This window comes from Macaca nemestrina, chromosome 7, assembly GCF_043159975.1.
Source record: "Macaca nemestrina isolate mMacNem1 chromosome 7, mMacNem.hap1, whole genome shotgun sequence".
NCBI lineage: Eukaryota > Metazoa > Chordata > Mammalia > Primates > Cercopithecidae > Macaca > Macaca nemestrina.
In genome coordinates this window covers 72,732,271-72,757,554 of record NC_092131.1, presented here as the reverse complement: position 1 = coordinate 72,757,554, position 25,284 = coordinate 72,732,271, and the positions used below count along the sequence as shown (strand labels likewise).

The 25,284-nt window shown below is 43.7% G+C and overlaps 1 pseudogene; it reads left to right on the top strand.

The window, feature by feature from the left end:
- The window catches only part of LOC139364011 (dnaJ homolog subfamily C member 8 pseudogene), a 26,557-nt pseudogene extending 1,273 nt beyond the window's left edge, over nucleotides 1-25,284 (top strand).

The following is a 25,284-nucleotide window of genomic DNA, read 5'->3' as shown; positions in this document are numbered from 1 at the left end:
CATGCCACCCAGGTAGAAAGGGGTTTTGGCTCACTATGCTCTGGTTTCACCTGCAGAAATGTAATTTATGCTCTCCATCCCACCTCCACCTCCAAGCCTGCAAGCCATGGACTGAATTCATCTACTTGGTAGAATTGGTACAGGCAAAATAAAGCACACTTCGGTCAGAGCTCTTCAGAATTAGTCCCAGGAGCCCTCTGTAGTTCTGCAGAGATTTCTGGTGATGATTGCAATCATCTTTACCTTGACTGGCCATGTACTAACCAATCCTTCCCCTCTCTTCAAATCTCCACCCCTCCCCTAATATTAGAATGTAAGAAATCTGACTCAATAGAGAGAGACCAAGTATGAAGTGAAAAAAATTAAAATCAGATAGAACCTCCAGGGTAGTAATGATCATATGTTACAATGAAAACTTCCCAGGGATAGACACCACTGTCTCTGTAGGCTTATGATATGCAGTTCTACAATGATTGAGGCAAGGTGAAACAGGGACCACAGGGGGGCATCTCAAGTGCAGTCTTAACTGCACACTAGTTGGAGGGGTCAGTTAACTTTTTTTGTGGTATACTTACTTCTATAATAAGATTAGATTGAATGTTACTTAAGGTCTTTTGTAGCTTAAAAGTTATAGTGTCTACAAATGCGTGCCTAATTCTCCTTTGTAAGGGTGACCATGGCTCTTGGAAATGTCAGGGTATAAATTTTTGAAAGAATTCCAGTGCCTTAGGTACCACATTGTTGGTTCTCAGAACGAATCTTGTAAGACAGATATTGTTCCTACTTCCCTAAAAAGAAACTGAAATGCATAGAAATTTACCCAGGAACCCCTTGGCAGTATATGAATCATTTGGCCAAAGCAGTCTTAGTATTAACACGTTTGAAAACACACTGCGAAAATCAGACTGACTACGCTATAATTTGGAATATACTCAAAACTATTTTCTACTCCAACTGTTAGGGAAAATAAAGGGTGGGTGTCCACCCACCCCCATCTGGGGAAATTCACTTCTTTTAAACATGTACAGAAACATCAAACTCTAAATGTTCCAATTATAGAGGATACATCAGAAGAAGATATTTGGCTTCCGGTATAAAAATGGTTATGAAAAATAAAAATATCTGAGGAATAAGGTTTCGCACCACCTTCTATGGTTTTATATTTCTGGTAGCCTTCAGGACCTGGTGGTCTTTATTCCTGATTGTTTCGTGTGACACCTAGTGGTAAGAGTAAGGCACAGGCGTTCCTTGATTTGTCATAGTGCCTTTTGAAAAAATTGGGAGGTGCTGAGCCTTGATGACTTGTCCCTACAGTGGAGATTCCCAAGGAGGTACCTTTTGTTTTCCTGCAACTCTGGGAAACAGTTTTGAATAATGTGATCCAACAGGTTTTTTTCCCCATCATCTATATGGTTTAAGTCAACAAACATTACAACGTGGGTGAAAAAGAATATACACTTGGAAATTAAAACCATGAGCAGACTGGGCAGAAGACAACAAAAGGGTCTGGTTTTGATTTAGAAAGACCTTTATGGGCCGGGAGTTGTGGCTCACTCCTGTAATTTTAGCACTTTGGGTTGCCGAGGCGGGAGGATTGCTTGCCACCCAGGAGTTGGAGATCAGCCTGGGCAACAAAGCGAAACACTGTCTCTACAAAAAATACAATTAGCAGAGTGTGGTGGCAGGAGTCAGTAGTCCCGGCTACTCCAGAGGCAGAAGTGGGAGAATCGCTTGAGCCTGGGAGGTAGAGTTTGTAGTGGGCCATGATGGCAGCACTGCACTCCAGCTTGAGCAACAGACTGAGACCCTGTCTCAAAAAAAAAAAAAAAAAAAAAAAGAGACCTTTATGGACCCTTCAGCACTCAGATTTTTCTCCTCATTGTCAAACATTCTAGCTAACCATAACCATTTAAAAAAAAATGTTAAAACTGTAGGCTGTTCGCGGTGGCTCACACCTGTAATCTCAGCACTTTGGGAGGCCGAGGTGGGTGGATCATCAGGTCAGGAGTTCGAGACCAGCCTGGCCAACATGGTGAAACCCCATCTCTACTAAAGATACAAAAAATTAGCCGGGCGGGGTGGTGCGCATCTGTAATCCCAGCTGCTTAGGAGGCTGAGGCAGGAGAATCACTTGAACCCAGGAGGCAGAGGTTGCAGTGAGCCGAGATCGCACCATTGCACTCCAGCCTGGGTGACAGGGCGAGACTCTGTCTCAAAAAACAAAACGAAACAAAACAAAAAACTTTAGATAACTCATTTTTAATGTTATTTGGCCTTTTTAATGCATAAGGCAAAATAATAAGTTACATCTCAAAGCTGCTTGTATTTTGGCCCAGGACGCAGCCATAGGAAATGACAGGATGGCCGGTGATGCTCCAGGAGCACCCCCTTGGGAAAAGGAGCATCACCAGGGCCTGGTTTGGCTGCAGGCACTTCAGGCACTCCTCCTGCATGGAACAAGCACAGTATGGACAAAACCTATTGCCTGAAGTGCCATGGAGAGAGTCTACAAGTTCAACCAGGTGGTCCAAAATCCTCAGCTTTTCTTGATGATATGGGCAGGGTGGCCTGTGTCAACTGGCCTGGCCAACTAAAACTAAATTGTTTTGGCTCCAGCAAAGTCAACTCCGGAATCAGGGTACCCATTGCTCAGTGCAGCTAGGCTGGAAGAGAGATGAGCCATGACAGAGTTCCTGAAGAGCAAGGCAGGTGCACTCCCGACTGGGAGCCCCACTGTGAAATTCTGAACTTACATTCTGCTTTCAGTCTCGTGTTGTCTTCTTCCCTGCTAGACTGGTAGCAACTGTCTGCATCCTCTTCAGAACATGGAGCCCCCAAGCTATGGATCTTTTCCCATAGAAAAACAAGACTGGGGGCAGTGGCTCACACCTGTAATCCTAGCACTTTGGGAGGCTGAGGCAGGTGGATCACCTGAGATCAGGAGTTCGAGACCAGCCTGGTCAACATAGTGAAACCCCATCTCTACTAAAAATACAAAAATTAGCCAGGCGTGATCGTGGGTGCCTGTAATCCCAGCTACTCGGGGGGCTGAGGCAGGAGAACCACTTGAACCTGGGAGGTGGAGGTTGCAGTGAGCCGAGATCGTGCCGTTGCACTCTGGCCTGAGCGGCAGAGAAAGACTACGTGTCAATTAAAAAAAAAAAAAAAAAAAAAACCCGGAAAAACAGCTGTCAGGACCTTCATTTGTAGTGAAGCAAAAATAAGACTGTCAAATCCTTAATGTGTTTCCTTTGCTACAAATTCTGCAATTTAATGGGGATTAAAGCTTTAAAGGATCTCAAACTCAAATACTTACGCATTGGGAGCAGGCAGGTTTCACAGATGAGTGAAGCAGACCATTTGAGTCGGAAAGGAGTGGGATCTCCAGCAGCTTAGGTCAGGGAGTATACCTCCCTCATACTTCGCTCAGACAACTTTTGGCATGTAGCACTTTCAGTTCAGTAGTGACCTTCTATTGTTCAAGAAATAAAAAAATTGGCCCAGCTCCGTGGCTCATGCCTGCAATTCCAACACTTTGAGAGGGTGAGGCAGGAGGAGCACTTGCGTCTAGGAGTTTGAGACCAGCCTGGGCAACATAGTGAGACCCCATCGCTATAAAAATAAAAAGAAAAAATTAACCAGGCATGGTGGCATACACCTGTAGTCTCGCCTACTTGGGAGACTGAGGTGGGAGGATCGCTTGATCCTGGGACGTTGAAGCTACAGTGGGCCGTGATTGTGTCACTGAGCTTCAGCCTCAGCAACAGAGTGAGACCTTGACTCAAACAAACATAAAAACATGATGAAAACTAAACACAAGGCATTTCTGCATCTATTGGTTAAATAGAGCCTATAAGCTCCGAGTTTACAACCTCTTTTTCAGCCACAGTATGATGTTTTAATTGTGCTTTGCGGGAGGCACAACCTTCTGCTCTTGGCATCATGGGGTCTCTGCTCCTGTGTGACAGGAGACTGGGACAAAGTGTGTCCATCCATGATGTGCAGGGCTGCTTCTGCCAGGCAGGGTTGGAATTAGGGGGCTCTAACCTCTGAAAAGTGAATTTTTCCTCCCTCAAACCAATTATTGTTTGTTTGTTTGTTTTTGAGACAGAGTTTTGCTATCGTTGCCCAGGCTGGAGTGCAATGACATGATCTTGGCTCACTGCATCCTCCGCCTCCCCAGTTCAAGTGATTCCCCTGCCTCAGCCTCCTGAGTAGCTGGGATTGCAGGCGCCCACTGCCATGCCCGGCTCATTTTTTGTATTTTGAGTAGAGACAGGGTTTCACCGTGTTGGCCAGGCTGGTCTCAAACTCCTGACCTCAGGTGATCCACCCGCCTTGGCCTCCCAAAGTGCTGGGATTACAGATGTGAGCCACCATGCCCAGCCTGTTTGTTTTTTTGAGACAAAGTCTTGCTGTGTCACCTAGGCTGGAGAGCTGTGGCGTGATCACAGCTCACTGTAGCCTTAATCTCCTGGGCTCAAGCGATTCTCCCACCTCAGCCTCCCATGCAGTGGCACCACAGGCACATGCCACTGTGCCTGGCTAATTTTTTTTTGAGACGGAATTTCATTCTTGTCACCCAGGCTGGAGTGCAATGGTGCAATCTTGGCTCACTGCAACCTCTGCCTACCAGGTTCAGGCGATTCTCCTGCCTTAGACCCCCCGAGTAGCAGGGATTATAGGAGCCCCCCATCACGTGCAGCTCATTTTTTGTATTTTTAGCAGAGACAGGGTTTCACTGTGTTGACCAGACTGGTCTCGAACTCTTTACCTCAAGTGATCCACCCACCTCAGCTTCCCGAAGTGCTGGGATTACAGGTGTGAGCCACCACACCTGGCAGTGCCTGGCTAATTTTTTAATTTTTTTGTAGAGATGGGTCTCCCTGTGTTGCCCAGGCTGGTTTTGAGCTCCTGGGTCCAAGTGATCCACCCACCTTCACTTTCCAAAGTGCTGGGATTACAGGTGTGAGCCACTGCACCCTACCCCAAAGCAATTTTTAAATACTACACTGTAAAATAAGCATAATAAGTCCAACAAAGTTCTGATATTTCTCACAATAGGTACTTATGTTGTTTTAAGGAATCAGATGACTTCAGTAAACATCTCCTGAGTTGTGCCTGCTCTGCTGGTGCCCTAACTGCATGCCAATCTGGCTCTTGGGTAACCTGCTGTGAGGGAAGGAGGAGGCCTGCACGTGTCACCCGTGGCCAAAATTCCTGGCTCTCTCTTTTCATGGTTTGTTGGCGGTAACCAAATAATATTTATAGGTGTGTAGCATTGTTCATGGTCTGTTATGTTCAGGGAGAAGTAGTTGGATCAGGAAGGTGGTAGAGGCTTAAGGCATTTCCCCTGCATGCCAATGTATTTGCTATTTTGTCTTGGATGTAAATGCATTCTGAGTTTAGTCAGGGTATGAGGATACTTAGCACTAGGGAACTTCCACACAAGAGCCTGGTACTTGGCAGGGGATGAGACGTAAATGATATGGGGCCCTTGTTCTTTGGCACTGAAATTAGGTAAAGAACTCATGATCCTTCTCAGAGGGAGCCTAAGCTGTATCCACCAATGGAAACTACATGGAGAGGTAGACCCTTTCCCCGCTATAGTCTAAGGCCTTGGGAATTGTTTAGGAAAAAGCAAAACAGAATCAGAGCTGCTAAGAGATAGATTCATATTACAGAGTAAGGATTTAGGAAGCTTGTTCCTGAGCCCTTTCTTGTAAGCACTAAAATAATGCCTTTCCCAGACTTCCTTTTAGAGCCTCTATTATCTGGAGTAAAACCCTAGAGTGCTTGGATGAGTATTAGAAATTGAGATTTGTCTCTGAGGCTATTAGTGGGGAAGGGTACCACAAGAATATAGTTTCTGAAAGTTTTTCTTAGGTTTTTTTTTTGGTTTTTTTTTGAGACAGGATCTTACTCTGTCACCCAGGATGGGGTACAGTGGCATGATTACGGCTTACTGCAGTCTGACCTCCTGGGCCCAAGCAATCCTCCTGCCTCAGCCTCCCATGTAGCTGGGATTACAGACACATGCTACCATACCTGGCTAATTTTTGTATTTTTAGTAGACACAGGATTTCGCCATGTTGGCCAGGATGGTCTCCAACTCCTGATCTCAGGTGATCCACCTGCCTCAGCTTCCCAAAGTGCTGGGATTATAGGCGTAAGCCACCATACCTGGCCTGGCCAGGTTTGTTTGTTTATTTGTTTATTTATTTACTTATTTTGAAACAGAGTCTCGCTCTGTTGCCCAGGCTAGAGTGCAGTGGTGTGATCTTGGCTCACTGCAACCTCCGCCTCCTGGGTTCAAGTGATTCTTATGTCTCAGCCTCCCTAGTAACTGGGACTACAGGTGCCTATCACCACATCTGGCTTATTTTTTGTATTATTTGTAGAGATGGAGTTTTGCCATATTGGCCAGGCTGGTCTTGAACTCCTGACCTCAAGTGATCCGCCCACCTTGGCCTCCCAAAGTGGTGGGATTACAGGCGTGAGCCACCATGCTCAGACTATTTTTGTCTTTTCTTTTTCCTTCTTCTTTTTTTTTTTTTTTTTTTTGAGATGTTGTCTTGCTCTGTTGCCAAGCTGGAGTGCAGTGGCGTGATCTCGGCTCACTGCAATCTCCGCCTCCCAGGTTCAAGTGGTTCTCCTGCTTCAGCCTCCTGAATAGCTGGGATTACAGGCACATACCACCACACCTGGCTAATTTTTGTATTTTTAGTAGAGACAGGGTTTCATCATGTTAGCCAGGATGGTCTTGAACTCCTGACCTCGTGATCCGCCCGCCTCAGCCTCTCAAAGTGTTGGGATTACAGGTGTGAGCCACCGTGCTCGGCCGCCCAGCCTATTTTTAAACACTGAAAGCAAATGAGAAACAGAGCGAGATGGATCACAAATAGAAGCCATGAGCAGAAAAAAAGAGGAGAAATTGGCCTGGAACATTTTTTCTTTGTTACCAGGTGTCAGCTGTCAGAGTCCAGTCCCATGACTGTGACACAGTCCCTTTGGATAAGCCGCTTAGCTTGACTTAGGAATATTCATCATTTCTTATATCCCAGGGCTGTTCATAGGCTAACGTGTAGTGATTATTTTGCTAAAAACACTGATATTTTCAGAAAGTGAAGCAGATTAATGCATCACCAAATCTTTAAATGCTAATATTTGAAAATTGGGCCAGTTTGGAAGAGTATGAGAAAAGAGGGAATGGGATGCCCCCGTACTCATTGACTGAAACTCAAGAGGCTAGGCGGAAATGGGTGAGGTTGACAGCACAGGTATGGGTTTTGCTAGAAATCTAAATGTACATCATGAATAGAGAGCAGAGAAGCACACAGATAACCCAGTCTCATTGTTGGCTTTTCCACTTTTAGGGGTCAGGTCCACCTCCACGTTGTCAGGGCATGAGGAAAGCACCTCACTGGATTTCAGGGCAGGAGGATGGGAGTCACAGGGTAAAGGGAAGAGGCTACACACAGAGCAGGAGCGGGGGCTATGGGAGTTAGGGAGGGAGGCAAGGGGGAATTTTCCCTTCACGAATGGCAAGGCAGAACACTAACACGAGGAACACAGTATATGCATGGTGCTGTCTGCAGTGACATCTTCTGGCCATTTGTGGAGGAAGTTTTCTTTGAGGCATCACGGATTCTTGAGAAGAGGAATTTAGGAAAGTTGAGTTGAGGATGTGCACTGAGACTGGATATGAAGTTGTGATTGTGGTGCGTCACTTAACACAGTCCCAAGGGAAAGACCCCACTTTATCTGTGAGTGTTACTTTTCCTTCAGAGCCTGTTGCCGGTCAGCTCAGTGCATCCTGCTATTGAAATGACACCCGGACCATCCTCTTCCTTCCATCCTCACTGTCCCCACAGTAGTGCAGGCTGTGTTGTACCATGGTAGCTTCTTGGTACTTTTCGTTATTGTTGTTTTGAGATGGAGTCTCGCTCTGTTGCCCAGGCTGGAGTGCAGTGGTGTAATCTCGGCTCACTGCAACCTCTGCCTCCCAGGTTCAAGTGATTTTCCTGCCTCAGCCTACCCAGTAGCTGGGATTACAGGCACCCGCCACCACACTTAGCTAATTTTTGTATTTTTAGTAGAGATGGAGTTTCACCATGTTGACAAGGCTGGTCTTGAACTCCTGAACTCAGGCAATCCAACCTCCTAGGCCTCCCAAAGTGCTGGGATTCCAGGCGCAAGCCCAGCAAAAATGAATTATTTTTAAAGTTGAAACATAATACCTTCATGTGGTTTAAAAAAAAAAAAAAACAAGCAGTCTAAAAAGGTTACAATTATACAATTAAATCTCTCTCGCTCTCTCTCTTTTTTTTTTTTTTTTTTTTTTTTGAGACAGAGTTTCGCTCTTGTTGCCCAGGCTGGAGTGCAGTGGTGCAATCTGGGCTTAATGCAACCTCTGCCTCCCGGGTTCAAGCAGTTCTCCTGCCTCACCCTCCCAAGTAGCCAGGCATGTGCCACCACGCCTGGCTAAGTTTTGTATTTTTAGTAGAGACGGGGTTTTACCATGTTGGTCAGGCTGGTTTCAAGCTCCTGACCTCAGGTGATCCACTCACCTCGGTCTCCCAAAGTGCTGGGATTGTAGGCTTGAGCCACCGTGCCCGGCTTAAATCTGTTCACTGAGGCTTCTGATAACGCATTTTCATCATATCATTTCCTGTAACAGCCTCTGTTGACCTACCGTGGCCTGCAGGAAACGGTCTGAATTCCTCAGCCGTATTTAAAGTCCTCCAGAGTCAGACTCCACCCTGCCCAGCCACTCCTCATCACCATTTCCCCCCAGCACCAACACTTCGTGCCAGCTGCTCTGGCCTTCATGCAGGCCTCTCCCTCCCTGTCCTAGGACCACTTTCTTTCAGCTTCCTTGCCAGGACCCACCCTTTCCAAAACTCCTTTTCTGTCTTCCTCTTCTTGGGCGCTGTGCCCTCTTTTAAATCCTTCTAGCTCTTACAGCTTGTCTTGAATATTGGGCCACATATTGTCTCATACTCCTTAGTTATTGCTTGTGTCATATTTTGATCCCTAGTTAAACATGATAGTTTTTAACTAGGAATAGTGTTGGGTGGGGCAGGGGCTGCTGTGGGGGGAGGAGACATTCATTTCTTCTGTATCTCCCTTACCCTGGGCTTCCCTTGCCATTGTTTCAGGTATGAGTATCCCCTTTGCTTCATACTTGTCCCAATTTTTCTTGGACCCTCCTCCTCCGTTAATACCTCACTTTGCATGCAATCGATTTCATTCTTTTCTATCTAGAAATTATCTCAAGAGGCCATAGGGTCCAGCTTCTGCTTTCAGGTGAGTAAGGTGCTCATTCCCATTTTACAAAGGATGCAGACACTCTGAAATAAAGGCTATCAGGAGGATGGGGGCACATCAGAGCCACCATATCCCATCCTGTCCTAGAGGAATTGAACATGAGTAGAAGTGAACAGATTATAAATAGACCTAGATAGTGTCCTCTTTCTCTTCTGTTGCCTGAGAGTAATCTCGGGTGGAGCCCAGGGTAGGGGGGAAGGCTCCTTTTCAAACCTTCGGTTAAGGAGTTAAGGAGATAGGTGATGTCCTGGAGGCTTGCTTAGTCCAGCTCCCCAGGGCAAGAGATCTAACAGGAAATTGGGGCAGAAGCTCTAGTTTAAAGGAATAGATGAGCATTTGCCTGGAGTATTCCCCATGTTAGAAATGCATTGGGGACATAGAATGGTGGGAAGGAAGCAGCATGAGAATGAGCGTTGTTGGTTGAAAGGCCTCTGACAAACTGATGCATACTCAGACCTCTCATTGAGGACTGCAAGGCTAACGGCCCATGGACATATGACTGGCTGGCCCAGTTAGGGGTGTGGTGGCTAAGGCCCACCTGCTGCCCTTCTGGGATGCTGTTTAATGGCTTTCAGAAGCAGAGGTATTTTCAACACCAACATTTCATAAGCTCAGGAGCTTGACCCAGTTTAATAGAGTATACATAAACTAATACAACCAATATTTAAATGAAAAGCCCATTGGTATACAAAGAATGATGTATGCTTTGCAGTCTGACTAAGGCAACATCTAGAACAGTTTATTTCCCAGGAAAGTTTCCCTTGAAGAGGAAACCCTAGGCAGTTTAGATCCAGGTAGACTTCACATCTTGGACTTTGAGCACAGAGAACTTCATTCAACTACTATTACATATGAACATATACTAAATTGTTTTATAAAAGTAGTACAGGAGGCCATTTGATGTATTAAGCATCAGGGCATCACTGCAGCTTTCCATTGTTAAAGGCCTTAACCTCACTTTGTCTTTTTACTCTCAACATTGAGTCTATCGATTTGTTAGGCCAGCTCAGCAACAAGACTGGAAATTAACATAGAGGTATATGGGAGGGTTGTTGTCGGCAGGGTGTTGAACTGGAGCTAAAAATAGGTGGGGATTCCTGGGGCAGCCTCCTTCGTGGTCACAGGCACCACAAAAGGAAAACTCAGCAGGGAAATTTGCTTTCGAGCCCTGCCCACAAGGGAGGGTAAAAGCCCCCACCTCTGTCGCTCCCCACCGGAAAAGCTCAGGGTGACAGTGAGTTTAGTGCTTTCAAAATGTCAGGTCTCTCACAGACAAGCTGTCACCCCTTCCCGCCCCCAGACTTCTGATCAGAGGCTTTCCCTCTGGGTAAATTCACTTTCTTAGTTCGAGCTCAAATGTCTGTCCCTGACTACCTGTAGCTATGTTTTGTCACAGGCCTGATTAAGATAAAGGGAATGTGAAATATTGACATAACAGGGTTAATATGGGGGGGGGGGAACTCTAAAGAAGAAAAGCACTGTAGGTAGGGAAAAAAAAACCCCATTAATTTGTCAAGCATTTATTAAGCTCTTTTTGTGGTGCCAGGCACTACGCTGGGATATGGAGCATAATAAAAATAATTTTTTATTTATAAAATAAAAATAAATATGGTTCCTGCTCTCAAGGCACTTCTAGGCTGGTGAGAAGACCAGCAGGTAAATGAGTGGTGCTAGTAGGGAGTGATCAGAGATGTGGCTGAGGCCTGAACAAAGTGGCCTGGGAGCATGAGGCAGGGGAAGCCATGCCACACTGAGAGGGATGGTCCAGGGCAGCTATTGAAAGACAAGTCAGAGTCAGGAGTGGAAAGAAGGATGTGCAGGCAGAGGATTAAGCCTGTGGTGGGCTGGGAGGTGTGAAAGCAGCTTCACAGGGCTTGCTGTGTGGTAGAGGGATATGAGTAGGCAGGAGAGACACAGCACACAGCCATGTGACCGAGCTGAGAAGCTGGGCCTGCACCCTGAAAGCTGTGGTGGGTCACTGATCAGGTGTATGCCTTAGAAGACAGTGTGGTAAATAAACTGGAGTAGGTTGGGCTTGAGGCTGGTGGCCAGTTAAAGACAGTGACTGGAGGCCAGGCGCAGTGACTCACGCCTGTAATCCCAGCACTTTGGGAGGCTGAGGCAGGTGAATCACCTGAGGTCAGGAGTTTGAGACCAGCCTGGCCAACATGACGAAACCCCGTCTCTACTAAATATAAAAAAATTAGCTGAATGTGGTGGCGCGTGCCTGTAATCCCAGCCACTTGGGAGACTGAGGCAGGAGAATCACTTGAACCTGGGAGGTGGAGGTTGCAGTGAGCCGAGATATAGCACCACTGCACTCCTGCACTCCAGCCTGGGCAACAGAGCAAGACTCTCCTGTAAAAAAAAAAAAAAAAAAGACAGTGACTGGAAAGTGAGATGGCTACAGAGAGATCTAAGAACAAGGATTTCGAGGTCTGAGTGACTGATTGGATGTGAAGGAGACAGGGAAGAATCTAGAAGCTCTGTTTCTGACTTTGGTTACTTAATGGAAAAACAGGAGGAAAAGCAGGTTGAGGGGAAGATGATGGGCTCCATCTTGGATGTATTAATTTCAAGATCCTCGTAGATACAAACAGCCAATTTAATGTGGAGAGTTCTAAAAGCATGCAATATATTGGAAGTCATTGGCTTATTTGAGAAACAGACAAAGCCACCCAGGAATTGTGTGTAGAAGTCCAAACACCAAGACTGGGAACACCCAAAGAGGTGAGCTTGGCTGAGAAGCCAACCAAGGAAACTGAGGAAAAGCAGAAGAGAGGGCTGTACTTCTTGTGAGAAGTACAAGAAAGTGGCCTTTGTAAACGAAGTGTCAATTATGGCAAGATTGTGTGTCTATAGGAAACTACACAGATATGCTAAAGCTCATGAATTCAGGCTAACTTGAGAAGAAAAAGGCCAGACTGAAAGAAAAGAAAGGTTTATTTAAGATATGATATTTGGCCGGCCGCGGTGGCTCATGCCTGTAATCCCAGCACTTTGGGAGGCCGAGACGGGCGAATCACGAGGTCAGGAGATGGAGACCATCCTGGCTAACACGGTGAAACCCTGTCTCTACTAAAATACACAAAAAATTAGCCGGGTGTGGCGGCAGGTGCCTGTAGTCCCAGCTACTCAGGAGGCTGAGGCAGGAGAATGGTGTGAACCCAGGAGGCGGAGCTTGCAGTGAGCCGAGATCGCGCCACTGCACTCCAGCCCAGGCGACAGAGCGAGACTCCGTCTCAAAATAAATAAATAAATAAATAAATAAATAAATAAAAGATATGATATTTAATTACTTTTAAATACACAATTACAAGACTAACTAAAGGGCTCCTTCAGGGCTGTGATTCAAAGATTTACAATTATTTCATTAAAAGCACATAATGAAAACCATGGCATCTCTTTCATTTTATCAGTAGACAGATAGAAGTTGATGAAGTTAAGTGATGTGTTCAAGGTCACACAATTAAACAAATTGGACTAAAACCCAGATCTCTAGACACTGAGCCTGGTGCTCCTTCCTCTATATCAGTGGTCGGTTCTCAGACTTTGGCTTGTATTAGAGTCACCTGGAGGGTTCGTTAAACCACAGCTTGCTGGGCCCCACCCCAGAGATTTTTATTCAGTAAATCTGGGTTGGGGCCTGAGAATGCATTTCTTACCAGTTGCAGGTTACCTATTGCTTCTGGCCCAGGACCACATTGAGGACCACTGCTCTGTATAAGCCTCTTTATCTCTAACACTTAAAGTACTCAAGGATTCTAGAAGCCAGTTGTCTTTCAGGTTGCTTAATCATTTTCTCAGAAACCCTCCTTATATTATTAGTTTGCTTAAAAAGAATATTTTCTTCATGCAAACAGTCTCCTTGAACTTTATTCATTCAAAAAACTCAAGCTGTTCTAGATAGACACTGTTCTGGGCATTAAAGATATAGTAAAATACATTGCCCTCAGAGGCCAGACGCAGTGGCTCACACCTGTAATTCCTACTTCCAACATTTTGGGAGGCCAAGGCAGGAGGATTGCTTGAGCCCAGGAATCTGAGACCAGCCTGGGCAACATGGCAAAAACCCATCTCAAAATAAAAATATAAATAATACAAAGATTAGCTAGGTGTGGTGGCGTGCACCTATAGTCCCAGCTACTTGGGAGGCTGAGGCGTAAGAATCTCCTGAGCCTAAGAGGTTGAGGCTGCAGTGAGCCGAGATCGCACCACTGCACTCCAGCCTGGGCGACAGAGTAAGACTTTGTCTCCAAAAAAAAAAAAAAAAAAAAAGGAACAAAAAAACCTCTGTCCTCAGAGAGTTTACCTTGTGCAGGAGATACAAATAACACAAAATAAAAGAATATAATATGTTAGTGAGAGTGCTAAGGAGGAAAAAAGAAATCAAGAAAAAGTATAGAAATGTAGGAAAGGAGAGGATGTTGACATTTTAGGTAGGGGGACCAGAATAGACAAGAAGGCAACCATGAAGTAAATACTTTTTTTTTTGAGACAAGGCCTCACTATGTTGCCCAGGCTAGAGTGCAATTAGGCGATCTCGGCTCACTGCAGCCTTGACCTCTTAGGCTCAAGCGATCCTCCTACCTCAGCTTCCCAAGTAGCTGAGACTGTTACAGGCATGCACCTGCATGCCCGGCTAACTTTTTTTTTTTTTTTTTTTTTTTGCATATTTAGTAGAGACAGTGTCTCACCATGGTGCCCAGGCTGGTCTTGAACTTCTGGGTCAGACAATCCACCCGCCTTGGCCTCCCAAAGTGCTGGGCGTACAAGTGTGAGCCACCATGCCTGGCTGAAGTGAAGACCTGAATGAAGAGCATGAGCTATGTAGCTGTCCAGGAAGGAGGGGCCAGGTGGTCTTCAGTGAGTGCAGAGGCCTGGAGAAGGACACACCCTCAGGGACAGCAGCAGGGAGTCAGTGTGGGGGAAGTCGTGTGACTCACAGGAGTAATAGGAAATGAAATCAGAGGTAACAGAACGCCAGATCAATGCTGGGACCTTAGGAACTGCTTTGACAATATTTAGTAAATTCCCCTAGAAAATATCACTCTATTTCTCTTGCTTTAAAACATACTTTTGAGGGAACTTTAGGTCCCAGCCTTGAGTGGGCCCCAGGAGCTCCCAACCCTAAAGGGTATAGAAGTTCCCTCCACAAAGTGGCTGATCAGTGTGCCAAGTTGCTTGTTTTCCCAAAGCAACAGAGTACAGACCCATATGGAGAGACATAAATGGAAGGAAATAGGTTTCTTTGGCCACCTTTTATGTATAAATGTGCCCTACCCCATCCTCCCCCAACCCACACCCCAACTCCTATCTTCAGCTTCACTAAATTCCAAGTGAATTGCCCTGGCAATGTCTACCACATTTTTTCTGTATTATGAATTTCATCATCTACACTTCTGGGAAAAATTAACCCCACCCTTATGAGTTGTGAGCTGTGGCTCAGACCTTCGGTTCTTTTTATGGTCAAGCTTTTGGGTCTTGGCCCACCCACAACCACCTGCAATGGGGAAAAAACCTCATTAATACATTAAAGGACTTTTTGTAATCCTGGAAGGTTACTACACTTATATTCGAACAAATAGAAATCTTCAAAGTATCATAGTTGCCACAGTCAAAGGCAGATTACTAGGCTGAATAGATCATTGGTCTAAGAAAATTGTGGAAAAAAAAATCATGCCCCTTGCAGCAACACAGATGCAGCTGGAGGTCATTATCCTAAGTGAATTAGTGCAGGAACAGAAAACCAAATGCTGCGGTGTTATCACTTATAAGTGGGAACTAAACACTGGGTCACATGGACATAAAGATGGGAATGGTAGACAATGAGGACTACAGAAGGGAGAAGGGAGGGAGCAGGGGAAAAGACTGAAAAACTAGCTCCTGGGTACTTTGCTCACTACCTGGGTGACAGGTTCCATTATACGCCAAACCTCAGCATCACTTAATACACCCTTGTCACAAATGTGCACATGTACCCCCTGAATCTAGTGCTTGACTATGTTGTCTTGGAACCTGGAGCTAGGTCCTGCAAAAAAAACTTGGGACTATAAAGATGCAGTCCTGAACTCTAAGAGATTATATTCTAAAATAAAATGTCTTAGACCTCTGAGGATGTAGGGGTATTTATGAGTATTAATGTTTTCCTATTGGTACGTGAGAAATATTTTCTAGCAGAACAACTACAAAAAAATGCAAGCCTCCCTCACATTTTTGTTTTAAGCCTTCAGAGACTACATTTATTATCTTGAACAGAATGAAATTTTGAAGTCATATTGGCAAATTGTCAAGTTATCTGTGGGTACAAATTATAAAATATTGGATATAAAGCCAGACCAGACACAGTGGCTCTGGCAGGGCGTGGTGGCTCACACCTGTAATCCCAGCACTTTGGGAGGCCAAGGCGAGTGGATCAGTTGAGGTCAGGAGTTCAAATCCAACCTGGCCAACATGGTGAAACCCCGTCTCTACTAAAAATACAAAAATTAGCCAGGCATGGTGGTGCTCTCCTGTAATCCCAGCTACTTAGGAGGCTGAGGCTGGAGAATTGCTTGAACCTGGGAGGCAGAGGTTGCAGTGAGTCCAGACAGTGCCAGTGCACTCCAGCCTGGGTGGCAGAGGAATATACCATCTCAAAAACAAAACACAACACAACATATGAGTTTTCACTGACGACTTTTTTCTTTCCAGACTTGAATTGGCTCTTGGGGGCCCACATAGAGTAGAGGGTGACTTTCTGTAGGTGACTTGCCAACGTCTCTAGAGCAGGCCCTGCTGCTCCACCTAGAATAACACATCACATGTGGGTTACTTCAAGATCCTAGCTGCTTCTGCTCCTAGGATCTGACAGCTGTTTGGGACAGGGACACTTTTTGCTGTTATTGATCTCTAAACTCTTAGACTGTAAGAGCTAGAAGTGACCTTTAAGGTCATTTAATCCAACTGTTCCTTTTACACTTAAAGCAAGTCTTTAACATCCTTGCCAAGGGCTCTAGCAATTTTGGTCAAACACCTCTATGTAGTGTTTACACTTAGGAATAATCTTAGGTGAGAACAAAGATCCTGATTCCATTCCTACTGAGGAAGGCTTTTGTGCAGGAGGTAAGTTTTGGTGTGGTTAATGCATTCAATTTAAATGTAATTCAGTTCAATTAAAAAAGATGAAAAGGAAACTTGACTAATACTTTTTTTAAATGTCAAATGAAATAATATTGTGGATGAATAATCAAGAATATTTCTTTGGAATACAGATAAATGGTAAACACTAATCCTAAATATCCATCATATTTGCCATCATAATTTAAAAAAATCCGAAATGCCAGACCACAATAGCAAAATGCTTAATAGTGCTGCCAACCCCAGTAAGCCATCATGCCTTGTTTCCACCAACACAAACAGATTTTATGGCCCAGTCTTTACATGAATCACTCTGTGAAAATGATAGCAAATGTAATAACCCCAGACAGCTGCAATTATCTAAATGTCTCCCTATTAGCCATTTGAATGGCTGAAGCCTTATAATCAAATTAGAGTGAATGCTAATTGAAATCTAATAGAGCTTACATCCATGTGATTAGATATCAGAATTTGATTCCAATATTGTTAAATTACAGACAGGGCCCATCAAGTCACACTAAAATGCGGTAACCTCAATGACAAAAGGAGATGGATTCTTTCAATAAAGAGATCAAGCTGGAACCGGTTTGTATGGTGTTACCGCCACCTCCTGGGACTTAGTGGAACTGCAGAGACAATTTTTCCTTTGACGCGGGCACAACTATTTTCTTTTCAATTTTTCCCCTTTCCTTTCCTTTCCTTTTTCCTTTCGTTTCCTTTCCTTTTTCCTTTCGTTTCCTTTCCTTTTTCCTTTCCTTTCCCCTCCCCTCCCCTCCCCTCCCCTCTCCTTTTTCCTTTCCTTTCCTTTTTTGAGGGAGTCTCGCTCCGATGCCAGACTGGAGTGCAGTGGCGCGACTTCAGCTCACTGCAATCTCCGCCTCCCTGGTTCAAGCGATTCTCCTGCCTCAGCCTACTGAGTAGCTGGGACTCCAGGCGCCTGCCACCACACCTGGCTAATTTTTGTATTTTTAGTAGAGACGGGGTTTCACCATGTTGGCCAGGATGGTCTCCGTCTCCTGACCTCGTGATCCACCCGCCTTGGCCTCCCAAAGTGCTGGGATTATAGGTGTGAGCCACCGCGCCCAGCCTTTTCTTTCTTTTTGAGACAGAGTATCCTTCTGTTGCCCAGGCTGGAGTGCACTGGTGTGATCACAGGTCATTGCAGCCTCAACCTCCTGAGCTCAAGCAATCCTCCCATCTCAGCCTCATGAGTATCTTGGACTGCAGGTGTGTGCAACCACATCCAGCTAATTTTTGCGTTTTTCATAGAGACAGGATCTCACTATGTTGCACAGGCTGGTCTCAAACTCCTGGACACAAGCGATCCATCTGCCTTGGCCTTCCAAAGTGCTGGGATTACAGGCGTGAGCTACTGCACCTGGCCTACATAGAAATTTAAATATTTGCATATTGGATTTGGCCCCAAATTAGCCTGATTATTTATTTATTTATTTAGTTAGTTATTTAGTTAGTTAGTTAGTTTTTTGAGATGGAGACTCACTCTGTCGCCCAAGCTGGAGTGCAGTGGCATGATCTCCACTCACTTCCACCTCTGCCTCCTGGGTTCAATCGATTCTCCTGCCTCAGCCTCCTGAGTAGCTGGGACTACAGGCACACGCCATCACGCTCCGCTAATTTTTGTATTTTTAGTAGAGACGGGGTTTCACCATGTTGGCCAGGATGGTCTTGATCTCACGGCCTCGTGATCTACCTGCCTTGGCCTCCCAAAGTGCTGAAATTACAGGTGTGATCCACTGTGGCCAGCCAGCCTGATTTTTTAAAATTATAATTTCCTTTTTTACATTTTTTTATTTCAATAGTTTTTTGGGTACAGGAGGTTTTTGGTTACATGGATAAGTTCTTTGGTGGTGATTTCTGAGATTTTAGTGCACCTGTCACCTGAGCAGTGTACACTGTACCCAATATGCAGTCTTCCATCCTTCACCGGCCTCCCAGCCTTCCCCCACAAGTCCCCAAAGTTCATTGCATCATTCTTGTGCCTTTGTGCCCTCATAGTTTAGCTCATACTTATAAGTGAGAACATAAATTATAATTTTCTTTACTCCAGTGTGTATTCCTAAACCATGCTGAATTGTTAATAAGGCAGGAATATAAACATATAAATGAAAAAGTTTGAATAAAACTTATAGGAAAATCAAAGAAATATGATTTGAAACATTTAGCAAGGGTTAAATACATCTGAAGTGATAAAAAGCTTACTTCAATGCCAGCATTATGGCTAGTGACAGGTAGAACAATGCTGTCCCCCGCCCCCACTGCCCGTCCCAGATAGACATCTTAGTCCTAATTCTTAGAATTTGTGATTATGTTAGGTTATATGGCAAAAGGGAATTTAGGCTGCAGATAGGATTAAGGATGTTAATCAGATGACCTTGAGATAGGGAGATTAGTCTGTCTTATCCAGGTGGGTCCAGTGTAACCATAAGAGTACTTATAAACAGATGAGGAAGGCAGAAAAGAAACAGGGAAATGGCAGTGTGAAAAAGACATGGCCTGATGTTGCTGGCTTTGAAGGTGGAGGGATGAGGCCACAAGCCAAGCGATGCTGGAAAAAGATCAGGAAATTGAGTCTTCTCTAGAGCCCCAGAAGAGCACAGTTCTGCTGCCCCCTTGATTTCAGCCCAGTGAGATTCATTTTGGACTTCTGACCTTCAGAATTGTTACATAATACATTCGTATTGTTTAAGCCACTAAATTTGTGGTAATTTGTTATGGCAGCAATGGGAAAACTTATACATGGATTGACAGAAGGGAAGCTGAAAGTAAAGAGGCAGGTAAAGATCAAGGCACTGTTACATATGGGCAAAGCAGTAGACATGGAATCAGAAATTCCCTGCTCTGCCAGTTACTGTTAGTACCTCTGTAACTTAGATAAGTTACTTAACCTCTCTGTGTCTCAATACTTTTATCTGTATAAAGGGCTGATACTTCCTCAGATGGCTGTTGTGAGGAGGAAATGAATCGATGTGAACCCTTACCACAGTGCCTTTGGAGAGCCCTAACACATGTGCACTGCTGTTGCTGCTGCCACTTGCTATCACTATGACTGCCACAGGGTTAATGGTGGTTTTTTGTTGTTGTTTAATAAGTAGGTGTTTATTTACAAAATTATGTGTACCATATATACATAATTCAGACAAAATTCACAAGTGAAGGATTACAGATTAAAATTACATTAGATTTTTGCATATAACAAGGTTTTATTTAGCACATTCAATTAAACCCATGCCTCTGTAATCACATTGCGTTTTTGGTGGTTCCTGCACAGTTGATGACAGACCTTGGCTTACAGAAGTGAAAACAGACTATCTCAGTGTAAGCAATTATTCTTAAAACTTTGATTGGCAACTTTGGCTCTAGGTTAGTAAAATTAAATTTGCTTCTTATTAATCATGACTATTGGGTACCAATTTAGGGTGTCACTCTTTTATTAAGTTTTCGGAATGGGTCAGAATATGCAGAACTACACAGTATTAAACATGGTGCTAGGCCAAGCGTGGTGGCTCACATCTGTAATCCCATCACTTTGGGAAGCTGAGGTGGGAGGATCACTTGAGGCCAGGAGTTCAAGACCAGTCTGGCCAACATGGTGAAACCCTGTCTGTACTAAAAATACAAAAATTAGCTGGGTGTTGTGGAGGGCACCTATATTCCCAGCTACTCAGGAGGCTGAGACAGGAGAATTGCTTGAAGCTGGAAGGCTGAGGCAGCAGTGAGACGAGACTGTGCCACTGCATTTCAGCCTGGGAAACAGAGTGAGACTCTGTCTCAAAAAAAAAAAAAAAAAAAAAATATGGTGCTAGTGTTTGCAGTTGAGAATCTCCTCAATGTAAATTTTTTAGTTGATAGTTCTAATTAAAAGTGTCAGTTTTCATATTTTATATATAATTCCTATAATTATACATCATTTAAACTTTTTATTTTGAAAAAATTTATGTTCATAAGAAGTTGCAAAATAGTATAGAGAGTTCCCTATATCCTTCACCCATCTTTCTTCAGTGCTAATATTATCAAAACCAGCAAAATGATGCTGGTACAATGTTAATCATAACTACAGATCTTATTCAGATTTCACAGTTCTTACACAACTTTTTTTCAGTATACAAGTTCTATGAAATTCTGTCTCATATATAGGGTTGTGTAACCACTACCATGATCAGGATACAGAATTGTGCTATCATCACAAATAAACTCCTTGTAGTATCCCTCATAGTCACACTGTCCCCTGTCCCTAAGCCCTGGCACTGACTGATCCGTTTGCCATCATTATAATTTTGTCATTTTGAGAATGTTACATAAATGGAATTATATAATATTTCAACTTTTGAGATTGGCTTTTTTCACTCAGTGTAATGCCTTTGAAATCTATCCACATTGCTATATGTGTTAGTAGTTTTTTCCTTCTTATTAATGAGTAGTGCACCATTATATGGGGGTACCAGTTTATCCATTCAACTGTTGAAGAATAGTTGTTTACAGTTTTGGGCTCTTACAAATGAAACTGCTATAAATATTCATGTACAGGTTTTTGTGTGAACATAAGCTCTTTTCTTTTCTTTTCTGAGACGGAGTCTTGCTCTGTTGCCCAGGCTGGCGTGCCGTGGTGCCATCTCAGCTCTCTGCTACCTCCGCCTCCCAGGTTCAAGCAATTCTCTGCCTCAGCCTCCTGAGTAGCTGGGATTACAGGAGTCCGCCACCATGCCTGTCTAATTTTTTTGTATTTTTAGTAGAGACGTGGTTTCACCATCTTGGTCAGGCTCGTCTTGAACTCCTGACCTGGTGATCCACCCACCTCGGCTCCCAAAGTGCTGAAATTACAGGCCTGAGCCACTGCGCCCAGCCCATAAGCTTCATTTCTTTAGATAAAAGCCCAGTTTTGTAAGGTTTGAGGAGTTAAGATCATCGGTGTTAAAATACTTTGTAAATGGCAATGCTTACTTCAGATTTAAGGTGGGTTACTCTGAGATATATTAAGAATGATAAACAGTGACAAAAGGCTGAAACATTTGGGGAGAATACGTGGTAAGAGTTGGTAGCAAAGGGAACCCAATTTTGAGTGTTTTACTTTGTAGAAAATAAAATGCTGTTAATGGAAAATGTGAGACTTAAGGGCAGCCTTTTATACAGTGGAAATGTGGGATTGAACTAAAAACAAAAGACTGAAATATCTTGGTACATTGGCAGTGCACCAGCCGCTGAAGGATGTACACAATTAGTGGAGAGAATATTAATAGGAAGAAAGATGAACAGAGACAGAAAGGCAGATTCATTCATTCATCTAGCAAATATTTATTGGGCCCCTACTAGTGGCCATGCATTGTTGTTGAGCCTAGACACGCCCAGGAACAAGTCTGTGTGTTACGAAGCTTATATTCTAGATAGAGTGAAAGACAGTAAACAAGGTAATATATAAGATAACGTCACATAGTGATAAATACTATGTACAAATATCAAGTAGGGAAAGGATCTGGAGAGAGATTGGAGATGCTATTTTGGACTATATAGTCAGGAAGGCCTCCGTGTGGAGGTGATAGTTTTAGAAGTTTCTGGGGAGCTGAGATCATAGGAAGATAAGAATTGAGCCAAGACTTGGTTCACAGGAAGTTGTTGGAAGACAACATAGGAAATTATGACGTCTGAGCATAAACAAGACCAAATGTACAAAATGTAAGGACAAATATTAAAATATATTAAGATGCAAAGTTTCTCTATGACAACAGTTACCTAAAAAAAAAGTTAAGCTGTAGACTTTGGTGCTTTTTCTTTTTGAGATGGAGTTTTGCTCATGTTGCCCAGGCTGGAGCATAATGGTGCAATCACTGCAACCTCTGCCTCCCGGGTTCAAGTGATTCTCCTGCCTCAACCTCCTGAGTGAGTAGGTGGGATTATAGGCATGTGCCACCATGCCCAGCTAATTTTGTATTTTTAGTAGAGACGGGGTTTCATTGTGTTGGCCAAGCTGGTCTCAAACTCCTGACCTCAGGTGATCCGCCCGCCCTGGCCTCCCAAAGTGTGGGGATTATAGGCTTGAGCCAATGTGCCCGGCCAAGACTTTGAAATGATACTTAGGAGTGTAAATTAGCACAGTCAATTTCAAGACAATTTGTTATATACATTCATAGGAAGAAGGAAATTTTTGTTTTTGGGGGTCAGGGACCAAGTCATTATCAGGGTATGTTGCATTTCTTTTACTTTATATAACTGTGTCTTTCTGTGTTCTACAGAAAAACAGCTTGAAAATGGGGTACTATGCAAATGTCAGTATTGTTATTATTGATGATTTTGTGACTCCTACTGTGCCTCTCATGTACTATGATGACAAAATGTATCCATTCTCTAAAGAAAGGCACTGTGGCTGCAGTGAACCATGGTCATGCCACTTCACTCCAGCCTGGGCAACAGAGAAAGACCCTGTCCCAAACAAAGCAAAATAAAACAAAAACAAAATACTATCCTTATCCTTTTTGTTTTCTTTTGTCAATATAGGCAGATAATAATGTTCAAGTTTTCTTGGAAGATCGGGAAAAAAAATAGTGAAATAGATCATCCTCATTCCTGCATTATTTGTGTGCAGAGAGGGCTGTTCCCATTCTACCATTCTCTGCCGCCTTTCTCTAGACAGGATGGGCGATCTCATGTTTCTACTAACTCTCTTTTCCAGGGTAGGAGGGTAAGGCAGGGCATTGGAAAGGGGTGAGCTTTAGGTCAGTTTTAATAAAACACAGTATTATAGATACAATGGAAGCCCCTTTTGAAGCTCTTTGCAATCTCAATTCCCTTACTCCTTTGCCAATATGTATTCTTCCTAGCTTTTCATACTTTTGGTACATATGAATGTATCTGTAGATAATGGATATTAATACTATTATTAAATCTTAGATAAATGGCCTCTTAAATGTATCCTTTTGCAAATTACTTTTCCACTCAAGATTATGATTTGAGATTTACTCGTATGGATTCATGTTGTTCATTCACATAACTTCATTGCTATATTCTACATTTATTCATCCATTTCCTTACCAGTGATAGACAATACTATGATGAACATTTTTTGTATGTGTCCCCTTAGGCACATATATGATGGTTTCTTCAGGGCAGTGATACTCAAAAGTGTGGTGCATGAACCAGCAGCATCAGTATGACCTGGAAGTTAGAAATGTAAATTCTTGAGCTTTAACCCAGGCTTACAAAATCAGAAACTGGGGTGGGGTGGGGTGGGGCCTACAAACTCTTTTAATAAGTTCTTCAGTGATTCTGATGCACACTAAAGTTTGAGAATTACTGTTCTTGCTATAATTTTACAAAATTGCTGGGTTATAGGATATGTGTATTTACACATTTATGAGATTTAGACAAATTGTCTTTAATGTGATTGTGCTAATTTACACTCTTTTTAAAAAAAAAACTTCAGTAATGTTTTTGTTACTTTAATACATTGAATATTAATTTATTAAGCTGAAGTAACATCTCATCTGTCCATACAGGCAGCGCTTGAAACATTTTATTTTATTTTATTATTATTTTTTTTAAGATGAAGTCTCACTCTGTTGCCCAAGCTGGAGTGCAGTGGCCGGATCTCAGCTCACTGCAGCTCCGCCTCCCGGGCTCACGCCATTCTCCTGCCTCAGCCTACCGAGTAGCTGGGACTACAGGCGCCCGCCACCTCGCCCGGCTAATTTTTTTCTATTTTTAGTAGAGACGGGTGTGTTAGCCAGGATGGTCTGGATCTCCTGACCTTGTAATTCGCCCACCTCGGCCTCCCAAAGTGCTGGGATTACAGGCGTAAGCCACTGCGCCCGGCCAATTTACACTCTTAAATATAATTTCTGTCTATAGATTTTAACTTTTTAAAAAAGTGGTGGGGAAATGGCGGCTTCAGGAGAGAGAGGGACTTTGGGCAGCGGAGGCAGCACGGAGGAAGCATTTATGACCTTCTAGTGAGGAATAAAGACAGCATATAGCATAGAGGATATTCATTCCAACTAGCATTCCAATTCTAACAGTCACACCAAGGATGTTTTCCTGGGACTGCCTGGTGCTTGTTCTCCCTGGCATTATCTTCAGGTGAAACAAATAGAGAAGGAAGACTTGGTTCTAACATCCAAAAATCAGACGGAAAGACTGACTAGTCCTAGTTCCTCTTACTTCAATTTGAACCCATTTGAGGTTCTTCAGATAGATCCTGAAGTTACAGATGAAGAAATAAAAAAGAGGTTTCGGCAGTTATCCATCTTGGTGAAATAAAAAAGAAGAAATAAAAAAGAGGTTTCGGCAGTTATCCATCTTGGTGCATGCTGACAAAAATCAAGATGATGCTGACAGAGCACAAAAGGCTTTTGAAGCTGTGGACAAAGCTTACAAGTTGCTACCGGATCAGGAGCAAAAGAAGAGGGCCCTGGATGTAATTCAGGCAGGAAAAGAATACGTGGAACACACTGTGAAAGAGCGAGAAAAACAATTAAAGAAGGAAGGAAAACCTACGATTGTAGAGGAGGGTGATCCTGAGCTGTTCAAACATGCTGTGTATAAACAGACAATGAAACTCTTTGCTCAGCTGGAAATTAAAAGCAAAGAGAGAGAAGCCAAAGAGATGCATGAAGGAAACGACAAAGGGAAGAAGAGATTGAAGCTCAAGAAAAAGCCAAACGAGAAAGAGAGTGGCAGAAAAACTTTGAGGAAAGTCGAGATGGTGGTGTGGACAGCTGGCGAAACTTCCAAGCCAATACAAAGGGGAAGAAAGAGAAGAAAAATCGCACCTTCCTAAGACCACCGAAAGTAAAAATGGAGCAGCGTGAGTGAGTACCCGGGGTCCCA